Below are 11665 nucleotides of genomic sequence, written 5' to 3'. Positions count from 1 at the left end.
TGTGATGCAAGTGGGCTTGGTATTGGTGGCGTTCTTATGCAAGAGGGAAAACCCGTGGCATACTATAGTGAGAAGTTAGATGGCGCACGCCTCAACTATCCTATATATGACAAGGAGCTCTACGCTTTGGTTCGTGTTCTTGAAGTTTGGCAACACTATCTTTGGCCAAAAGAGTTTATCATTCATTCCGACCATGAGTCTTTGAAGTACTTGAAAAGCCAACACAATTTGAACAAACGTCATGCAAAATGGGTTGAGTTCATTGAGTCCTTCCCGTATGTCATCAAATACAAGAAGGGCAAGGACAATGTAGTGGCGGATGCTCTTTCCCGCAAAAACACCCTTTTGTTGACTCGCTTGGATTTTCATGTCTTGGGACTCGAAGAGATCAAAGAACTCTATACTTCCGATTCTTTCTTTGCTCCGATATTTGAGAAGTGTTCCGTTGACCGAGGATTTGATGACTTCTATTTGCACAAAGGCTACTTGTTCAAAGCCAACAAAATTTGCATTCCCGAGTCTTCTCTCGAAAGTTACTCTTGCAAGAGTCACATGGTGGTGGCCTTATGGGACATTTTGGTCGAGATAAGACACTCGCGATGTTAGCCACTCACTATTATTGGCCGAAGATGAAGAGGGACGTCGAGCGCCTTTGCAACCGTTGCACGACATGCTTTCAAGCTAAGTCTACTTCCAATCCCTATGGTCTTTACACGCCTTTGCCTATACCTCATGCACCATGGACGGACATTAGCATGGATTTTGTTCTAGGATTGCCTCGCACTAAGCATGGTCATGATTCTATATTTGTGGTAGTGGATAGATTCTCTAAGATGGCCCATTTCATACCTTGCCATAAGAGCGATGATGCTTCACACATTGCTTCATTGTTTTTCAGGGAAATTGTTCGCCTACATGGAGTGCCGCAAAGCATCGTGTCGGATAGAGACGTCAAGTTCATGAGTTATCTTTGGAAGTCGCTCATGGCAAAGTTTGGAGTGAAGCTCTTATTCTCATCATCCTCGCATCCGCAAACGGACGGCCAAACGGAAGTGGTCAATCGAAGCCTCTCCACCCTTCTACGCATCCTCGTGAAGAAAAACTTGAAGTCATGGGAGGAATGCATTCCACACGCGGAGTTCGCCTACAACCGCGCCAAGCACTCGACTACATCAAGGAGTCCCTTCATGGTCGTCTACGGGTTTGAGCCTCTCACGGCACTCGACATACTCCCGCTCCCCCTTCATGAGCGGATCAACATGACAAGCGCACCGCCGCCGTCAAGAAACTTCATGAAGAGACAAGAGCTACCATTCAAGAACATGTGCTTCGTCAAGCTACCCGCCTCAACGCCAAGAAGAAGGAACGCATATTTCAAGAAGGCGACCTCGTTTGGATCCACCTCCGAAGGAAAGATTCCCTCATGAACGCAACTCGAAGCTCAAGCCAAGAGGAGATGGTCCCTTCAAGGTCCTCAAACGCATCAACAACAACGCTTACGTCATCGACATCCCCACCTCCAAGTACTTGGTGAGCAACACGTTCAATGTCTCCGACTTGTCACCCTATCATGGAGATGAGGAAGGCCACGAGTCGAGGACGACTCTTTCCCAAGGGGGGAGATGATGTAGCCCCGCTCACCGACGACACTCCATCAAGACCAACTAGTCCCCCAAGTGGACCGATGACACGAGCCCGAGCCAAGGCTCTACATGATGAGGTGAACTCGCTCCTCACCACCCTTGATCTTGGTACCCCTTTGGATGGATTGCTACCTCATGCCGACGTGCTATGTGTCATTAGGTACAAGGCGCATCAAGACCCCGGAGAGAAGGACAAGCCAAGGTCAAGGGAGGGAGAGAAGCAACTGGACATGGAGATGATCATGAAGCCGAAGCCGACGTCGCACGAAGTGCTCCAAGGAAGAGACGGACGCTGGCCGGTCCAGGACCCGGTCAGACCGGACCTCGACCGGGCGCCCTGGCCACAGGCCCGGTCAACCGGCCGCAAACCGGACCAGCTCCCTCGTACCGGACGACAACCGGACGCAAGACCGGAAACCTCGCAGTTTCCCGGTTTCCGACCGGTCGACCGGACCCAGGACCGGACGGCCCGGTCACAGGCCCGGTCAGACCGGACCCATGACCGGACAGCCCGGTCCCAGGCCCGGTCAGACCGGATCCCAAACCGGACCTGACGAGAGTACCCCACCAAACTGCCTTAACTTATCCTTTTGCGTACCTGTTCGCCCTTGCTGGCCATGTGTGCCTATATAAGTAGCCGGAACCCCTCATTAGCTCTTTAGACTTGTTTTGAACTCAAACCTACCTTTGAGCTTAGTCTCCCTTGGGTATCATCCCTCCGTAATCAAGGCACCTTGGTTGTTGACTTAGATCTTGTTGAAGGAGATTCTAGTACTTGTTACTCTCTCTCTTCCCCAAGCTCTTCCTCTCCAATCCCAATCTATCTCCGGGAATTCTACCGCGTGTCTCTTCCTCGGAGATTCTATTGGCGTGGTCCATCGAGCCACGGAGGTAAGCATCGGGTGTATCGGGTTGGTGTGTGTGCGTGAGTCTCGGAGTTCCTCGTGTTCGTGGTGTTCTTCGTGTTCCTCGCGTTTTCCCATCTCACCCCTTGGTTTCGAGGTCAATCCGCAAGATCGGGCCACACACGGGGTCTTAAACCTCATCATCATGCACTTCTCCCTCTCTTGGTTCTTGTCTTTGGGTGAAAACCTAAATCTGCTTGTCGGATTGGCGATGGCGGCATCCTCGATGTCGCGACTTCGTTGGAAGCATCGTTTTGAAGACATGGTACTGATGGGAGCACCTGGGCTTGGGTCAAGCGGTTGGCCGGGCACTATCAATTGTTGGCGTTCTTGGAGTCTGTGGTGCTCGTAGGGTTGCCCCGCGGTGGCGATTGCAAGAGCACTCTCGACATGCAGGCGGCGTCAGACGAGTCCTGTTTTCCGCCCTCTCAAAACCGGAGCGGCACATGCCGCCTCCCTTCGGTTATGTCTTCTCTCTCTGGTGATGTTGAAGCCGGCAAAGAAGCTCGTGGCAAATGTGATCGATGCGACTTGATTAGAGGGACCTTGGTGCTCGTTGCAATGAAGTCGAAGTCGTCCCACCGTAAGCACGATGGATGATTTTCGTGACGCCGCTTGCCCCGTGGTGTGCTTCTTCGTTTGTGTCGCTCCTAACCTTCCTGACGCTCTTTATGTTTAGTGGTGCTCTTGTTAATGTATAGGTTTTCGCTCGATTTTCCTTCAATAAACGGAGCAGTTTGGGTCTATGTACCTTTTTCTTCTAATGCAATGAACACAGCAGTTCTCCTCCTGCTGATATTAAAAAAAAAAAGCAGAGCCGAGCCTGGTTTGAGCTGTGGGGCAGAGCCGAGCCGAGCGGAGCTGTAGCCGGGCCGGGCAGGAGGGGTGGAGATGAGCCCCACCATGTGGCTGCGTCCAGGTCTCCTGCGCGCGTACCTTTTCCGTGCCCACGGTGGCTTGGATCTTCTGCGGCCAAAGGGATCCGATGCTCCAAGTCTGGTCCGAGGCGGACGTGTGTCACGTGTGGCTGCTTGTGCTTGGTCTCGCGTTCCGGCCGTCACAAAGTTAATTATGACAAATCTTTTGACACTGATCCCATCATGCATGTCGATGTTGTAATTAATTTGCGAATAGCGAAGCAGGTAGAGCATGAACATGGGACATGACCGTGGTCAGTTGCGTCGAGATCGTCGTGAAACGACCCTCTTGCGTGGCCGCGTTCCTGCACTACAGAGCTCCTCGGCGACGGAAAAGCCACAGTGTACTGGCCTAGTACGAAGTAATGAGATGCACACGATCTTTTTTCTTCACGCATGACAGAGACTTATGGTCTAACCAAACGCATGAGAGAGACTTAGCGTTGTCGACCGCATACGTATACCACTGACAGATCAATTGTCATGACATGCTAATTGTGCTCCCTAATAATGCCCACACTGGCCATGACCTGTTAATTGTGCCCACTAATAATGCCGGCCATGACATGCTTTGAACGTCCTACTTGAGCGCACGGTCGGCTGGTCGGTGCGCGCTACCTTGTTGCCTTGTTGGTCCATCCGGCCGGCATGTTTCTGCGTACACTGTACGGTTTTTACGTGCCTCTTGCACTCTTGCAAGATAATAAAGTCGAGTAAAATCACCACACCGGCGAAGTAAATCTGCGGTCTTGCCAGATAATGTAGAGTTTTCTCTACGCCCCGAGTTTTACCACGTTTTCGTCTTGCCCCCACACAGGTCATGATTTTTGTTGATCTCTCCATCAAACCGTCTAGATCGGCGTCGCTAGTGCTGTAGTGCATATAGATGCTGCTAGCTTTCTTTTCCTCCATCTCTCTCTCTTTTTTTTACCCGCAAAAAAAGATGGAGGAAAAGAAAGATCTCCACAGTCCACACGGACACTCGCGTCGCATGGGTGATGCACAGTTGATACATGAGTTTTGCAGGGAATGCACGATCGATCCGTACCGGATTACTACCGCGCGCACACGCTGTTCCATTAACACGTCAGCTAGTACTCAGCGTGTCTGTTGGCATGCAGCGCCACACTCATGGATCAGGTGAGTGCATGCCCACTCACATGCGGCGCGCCAGGTAATGCAAGCCGACGCCACGTACGAGTGATGTGTCAGATATGGACTACGGAGCATATGGCACACGTATCAGGCATGCACCATACCATATCCGTCGCACTGGCTGCCGATCGAGCGAGTGGTTGCCGAGTTTTGGCTCCTTTTGCGTGGGTGAGACCAGCTCGGGAATAGTAGAGTGTAGAGAACAGATCAGCGAAATCGGTGGCCGCTAGCGCATTCCTCTTCCTGCTAACCGCCAACAGAGAGCGGTCGTTGCGTTGCGCGACAGAAATTAGCATCGCGCTGCATCGCATGCGTCTTTTCATGGGCGGATAACATGGGATGGCAGAAGATATACTCGCTACAATACATGCATGATTAACTGCTTTGGTGATGAGTGAACGTGCATGAAAATATGCACTTCCTTCGTTCTAGGAAACTTGTAGTATTAACTTTGTGAACATATAGATATACGTAGTATTTACTATTTAGATGCTAAATAGTATTTACATACATATAAATTATAATAAAATTAAATTAAGTTTAATAAGACGGAGGGAGGGAGTATGTCACTTTATTTTCCATGGCTCGAACGAGATAATTGGACAAGCCAGCACCAGGGACCGGCCTAGGGGGGACGAGGGGTGGCTTCCCAAGCCCAGAACCACGATACGAGAACATGCTCACACATGCACAATTTGCATGTAATTGCTCGTAAGATCCGAAGACGTCTTTGCAATACTCTAGAGGGCATTTTTCATTAGATCAAATTTGACTGACCACAAGTTATAGTGTTTGGACTCGGTAGAAAAAGTTTGAACTCGTTTTAATGCAACTACCCCGTCCAGTTATCTTTGTTGGGTTGATCTGTTAGATTTAACAGATAAAAGAGAAAAGTCAGGAACATAACGTTAAGATAAAAGTGGGGCCCACAGGACCAACGTCCAGGACCTTTTCTCATGCGTGACTTTTTCTCGTACACGCCCTGATCGGGGGCATCGATAACCAACATGTGGTTTTGGTCCCCTGTCACACTGGCCATATATAAGGGAGAGGGGCATGTAGCAACGAACTGATGAATTCACGATCTGTTGGATTTGCCCCCGACACTCCCTCACCCTACCGATCTAGGGAGGCCAGAAGTGATGGGAAGACCACCACCACCGGCAACCAGGAGGGTCGTGCCTGCGTGCTGCCCATGGTCATGCATCTTCTTCTCCAAGTTTTTCAAGCATCTCCGCAACGAACGAGCGAGAGGGTCATCGCTGGCCATCTAAGGTACACAAATTCTAATCTTAAGTTGGTGTTCTAATTCGAGATTAGATCCTTATGTTGATTAGCTAAAGGCTAATAAATTCTAATCTTAATATGATGGTAGGTTCTTTTCTGGCTCGGTTATGATGAATCTGATGGAGGGGAATTGCAAATGTCCCTAACCCCAAATGTTAAATCAAGAAATTCCCCATATGTTCCTGAACCCTAGAATCCCAATTCAAGAACAAATCCGATGGTTTAGGGTTCGGGAAATATTACCGTATGAAGTGTCGGCAGCTCATGGATGACGAGGCGTACGGCCGCCGTGCCATGCGCGTCGCCATCGCCTCCTAATGGCCGTTCTCGGCACCGGCAAGATGCTTGATGGTGGCCGGCGCCGCACCAAATGGACGAGACGCGCATGGCCTTTGTGCCATGCGCACCGCCATCGTCTTCTAAAGGCCGTTTTAGGCGCCGGCGGACGGTCGTTCTCCCGACGGAGAGGACGAGAGGGAGGACGCGCCTCGGCGCGAAATGAAGGAAGGGCTCACAGGCCTCCGCACCGGTCGCCGCCACCGGCAAAGTACGCCAGTGCCGACCCTCCGCCGGACTGCAGACCCTCCCGGGGAAGCCCTTCGCCCCGCACGACACGGCGACCGCCGTTCGACGGAGGAGCGCGCGGCCTCAAGCCAAGGCACGCTCCATCGGCGAACGGGGGCCGCCGAGACGCCATGGAAGTCGGCATCTCTCGCCGCCGTGGACGGGCAGGCCTTCCAGCCGCGGTCGGCTCTCTGCACGGGTGATGTCTACGGGAGCTTCTATTCTTGTAGACAGTGTTGGGCCTCCAAGAGCAGAGGTTTGTAGAACAACAGCAAGTTTCCCTTAAGTGGATCACCCAAGGTTTATCGAACTCAGGGAGGAAGAGGTCAAAGATATCCCTCTCATGCAACCCTGCAACCACAAAGCAAGAAGTCTCTTGTGTCCCCAACACACCTAATAGGTGCACTAGTTCGGCGAAGAGATAGTGAAATACAGGTGGTATGAATAAGTAGTAACAACGAGCACCGTAAAAGTGCTTTGCCCAGGACAAGTAAACAAGCAGTAGTAATGCAGCAGTAGTAACGCAAAGAAAACAAGTAAACAAACAGACGATAGCAGTATTTAGGAACAAGGCCTAGGGATTAGACTTTCACTAGTGGACACTCTCAACATTGATCACATAACGGAATAGATAAATGCATACTCTACACTCTTGTTGGATGATGAACACATTGCGTAGGATTACACGAACCCTCAATGCCGGAGTTAACAAGCTCCACAATTCAATGTTCATATTTAAGTAACCTTAGAGTGCAAGAAAGATCGACACGACTAAACCAAGTACTAACATAGCATGCACACTGTCACCTTCACGCCACGTAGGAGGAATAGATCATATCAATACAGTCATAGCAATAGTTAACTTCACAATCTACAAGAGATCATGATCATAGCATACGCCAAGTACTAACTCGGATGCACACACTGTCACCATTACACCGTGCAGGAGGAATAAACTACTTTAATAACACATCACTAGAGTAGCACATAGATAAATTGTGATACAAAACACATTGCAATCATAAAGAGATATAAATAAGCACTTCACTACGCCATTCATAACAGTGAGTAAGTATTCTCGTGAAATATAGCCTAAGAGACCCACACGGTGCACACACTCGTCACCTTTACACACGTGGGACAAGGAGTCTCCGGAGATCACATAAGTAAAACTCTCTTGACTAGCATAGTGACATCTAGATTACAAGCATCATCATATGAATCTCAATCATGTAAGGCAGCTCATGAGATTATTGTATTGAAGTACATAGGAGAGAGATGAACCACATAGCTACCGGTACAGCCCCGAGCCTCGATGGAGAACTACTCCCTCCTCATGGGAGCAGCAGCGGTGATGAAGATGGCGGTGGAGATGGCAGCGGTGTCGATGGAGAAGCCTTCCGGGGCACTTCCCCGCTCCGGCGGGTGCCGGAACGAGACTCCCGTCCCCGGATCTTGGCTTCGCGATGGCGGCCGATGACCCACAAGTATAGGGGGTGTATCGTAGTATCTTCGATAAGTAAGAATGTCGATCCCAACGAGGAGCAGAAGGTGTTGACAAGCAGTTTCGATGAAGGTTTCACTGTAAATGCTCACAGACAAGTATTCAGGGGGTTTTGATGTAACAGATGAAATAAGTACGAGTAAGTAAAATGCGAGAGAAATAATTGCAGCGAGTGGCCCAATCCTTTTTAGCACAAAGGACAAGCCGATTTGTTTACTTATAATGACCAAACGTTCTCGAGGACACACGGGATTTTAGTCTAGTGCTTTCGCTACATACAGCTGATTAATCTTCATTGTTTTGATAAGTGTTGTGTGGGTGAACCTGTGCTAATGTACCGCCCTTCCTAGGACTAATACATACTTGTGATTATACCCCTTGCAAGCATCCGCAACTACAAGAAAGTAATTAAGATAAATCTAACCACAGGCTTAAACTCTGAGATCCTGCGATCCCTCCTGCATCGATATACCAACGGGGGTTTAGGTTTCTGTCACTCCGGCAACCCCGCAATTGGCAAACGAGTACAAGATGCATTCCCCTAGGCCATAAATGGTGAAGTGTCGTGTAGTCGACGTTCACACGACACCACTAGAAGAATAACACCACAACTTAAATATCATAACATTGAATATTACTCAACCATAGTTCACTACTAACAATTAGACCTCACCCATGTCCTCAAGAACTAAACGAACTACTCACGAGACATCATATGGAACATGATCAGAGGTGATATGATAATGTATAACAATCTGAACATGAACTTGGTTCAATGGTTTCACTCAATAGCATCAACAACAAGTATGAATAGATACCGGAGAGTTTCCCTATCAAACAATCAAGATCAAACCCCAAATTGCTACGGCGGTGACGATGTCCAGCGGTGGAGATGGCGGTGATGATGGTGGAGATGATGATGATGGTGATGGAGATGATGTCCAGCTCGATGGCGGTGACGATGGCGTCGATTTCCCCCTCCGGGAGGGAATTTCCCGGCGGATTCCCGCCCGCCGGAGAGCTCTTTTCTCTCTGGTGTTCTCCGCCCCGCGAGGCGGGCCGTAACTCTTCGTGAGGTACCCCTTCCGGCTTAGGTCTTCGGGACGAAGGGTTTCGCGAAGAAAAGGAGGCGAAAGGGGTCGTGGGCCCCTCACACCACATGGCGGCGCGGCCGGGGCCTGGGCCGCGCCGCCCTAGGGTGTGGGCCCACCCCGGGTCCTCCCGGCTCCTCCTTCCGGCTTCCTTCGTCATCTTGAAAAATAGGATTTTTGGTATAATTTCCTTCCACAGCTTGATCTTCCGAAATATTGCGTTCGACGGTGCTTTTTCCAGCAGTAATCCCGGCTCCGGTGTTCGATCCTCCAATAATGATGAAACATGCAAAATAGATGAAATAACATAAGTATTGTGTCCAAATATGAAATATATCAATGAATAACAAGCAAATTATGGTATAAAATAGTGATGCAAATTGGACGTATCAACTCCCCCAAGCTTAGACTTCGCTTGTCCCCAAGCGAAACCGAACTCGTAAACGAGTCCACATGTTTATGGAGTGAAGAGTCGATAAATAAAATACGGACAAGAAGCATCATATTCATTCACACAAGACATTATAGTAAACAATTTCCTCATACAACTCAACTTGAAACAAGTATAAGGTAATCACAAATAAAGGTGCATAAGAAATCATAATTGGTGATGGCAACTTTGTTCTTGGTCAGAGAACAGTTAACAGATTATACTTATCTATTGAGCAGTGCTCTCATATTAAAGCTTATGGTAAACTTGCATACTCAATCATATTAATCATTGATGACTTCAAAGCTATATTCATTCAAGGTAAAACTTGTACTAAACAAGAAAGAGTAAAGACATGATGAAGCAAATCACAATATAATAGTTTGATCACAACAACTCAAATGCTTGCTTGAGATGGAGGGAAATAGGTTTACCGACTCAACATAAAGTAAAAGACAGTGCCCTTCGCAGAGGGAAGCAGAGATTAAATCATGTGCTAGAGCTTTTTCAGCTTTGAAATCATATAAAGAGAGTAAAAGTAAAGTTTTGAGAGGTGTTTGTTGTTGTCAACGACCGGTAGCGGGTACTCTAACCCCCTTGCCAAACAAACCTCCAAAGAGCGGCTCCCATGAAGGACGTTATCTCTACCAAGCAAGGTAGATCATCCCTCTTCTCTTTTGTTTACACATGTATTTTAGTTTATTTAAGGGTTGACACTCCCCCCAACCTTTGCTTACACAAGCCATGGCTAACCGAATCCTCGGGTGCCTTCCAACAATCTCATACCATGGAGGAGTGTCTATTGCAAAATTAAGTTGCTTACTGATGAATCAGGGCAAAACATGTGAAGAGAATTATTAATGAAGGTTGATTAATTGGGGCTGGGAACCCCGTTGCCGCCTCTTATTGCAAAATTATAGGATAAGTGGATGAAGCCACTAGTCCTTTAGTGGAGGCTGCCTAACAAGACCGAAAGATAAAACACCACATACTTCCTCATGAGCTATAAAACATTGACACAAATAAGGAGTAATAAGTTTTGAATTGTTTAAAGGTAGCACATGAAGTATTTACTTGGAATGGCAAACAATACCATGCAGTAGGTAGGTATGGTGGACACAAATGGCATAGGTTTGGGTTCAGGTTTGGATGCACGAGAAGTATTCCCTCTCAGTACATGTCTTTGGCTAGCAAGGTTAATTAGCAAGCATAAGAGTTGAGGTGAAACAAACAAATATACATGTGATAGAAACAATCATGCATCTTAATTGTAAGCACAAATAGTTTTAACTTTAGAATACTAAGCTAAGAACTGATAAGAAAGATAATAATATCTTCTACATGTACTTCCTCTATTCTTCTTAAACTCAAAGTGTTGTTGCTATTGACCATTGCTAAATTTGCCAAAACCAAATAGATTAACTCAATGCTCCCAAAGTGGTACCAATACTAAAATCAAGATCAATCATATAGTAGAAATTGCAAACTAAAATAAGGTGTGCAATATGTAAATGATAAGACTTCTCATTAATATTCCATAACGATAACTCACACCAAGGGATACATAGACAAACTAAAGGAAAGATACTCCACACTGCAACCCATCTCATACGATAACTTCCCTACTCATGATATGACACTACTTGATAGTAAAAAGAATAAAAGATAGTGATAATGTGATACCGCGGCACTCCCCCAAGCTTGGAACAAACCAAGGGGATGCCAATACCGATGATGGATTACTCCTTTGGTGATGGTGGTGATGAATTCTTGACAAGCTTCTCAATAAGCTCCTGAAGCTCATCAATCATGTATATGAGGTTGCGAATCATCTCCGAATTGTGCTCGACGCGGTTAAGAAGTCTGTCCGACGATGAGTCCCAACTCTTGGAGTTATTTCCCCAACCTTCAGCTTCGGGCTCCGTCTTTCCCGCATTGTTAGAACGATCTATATCCCAATTGCTAGGCAGTGCTTCCTTGGGAGTCCTTTCAATTTGATTATTGTAGATTAGATTGTGGAAAGGATGGTGAATGCCCGAAGAAGATGTCCTTGGAGCTAGGTAATGGCGGGAAGTCCTCCTCCGGTCCTAATCCGTGCGCTCTTCTTGGCGTTGAGCGAGTTTGTCACCACTTCGACGCTTGCAATGGTGGTGCGTGGATGCTCTTGCG

The sequence above is a fragment of the Lolium rigidum genome, chromosome 4 (genome assembly GCF_022539505.1).
Source record: "Lolium rigidum isolate FL_2022 chromosome 4, APGP_CSIRO_Lrig_0.1, whole genome shotgun sequence".
In the NCBI taxonomy this organism is placed as follows: Eukaryota; Viridiplantae; Streptophyta; class Magnoliopsida; order Poales; family Poaceae; genus Lolium; species Lolium rigidum.
The sequence above is the reverse complement of the archived record's forward strand: the minus strand, read 5'-3'. Positions refer to the sequence as shown.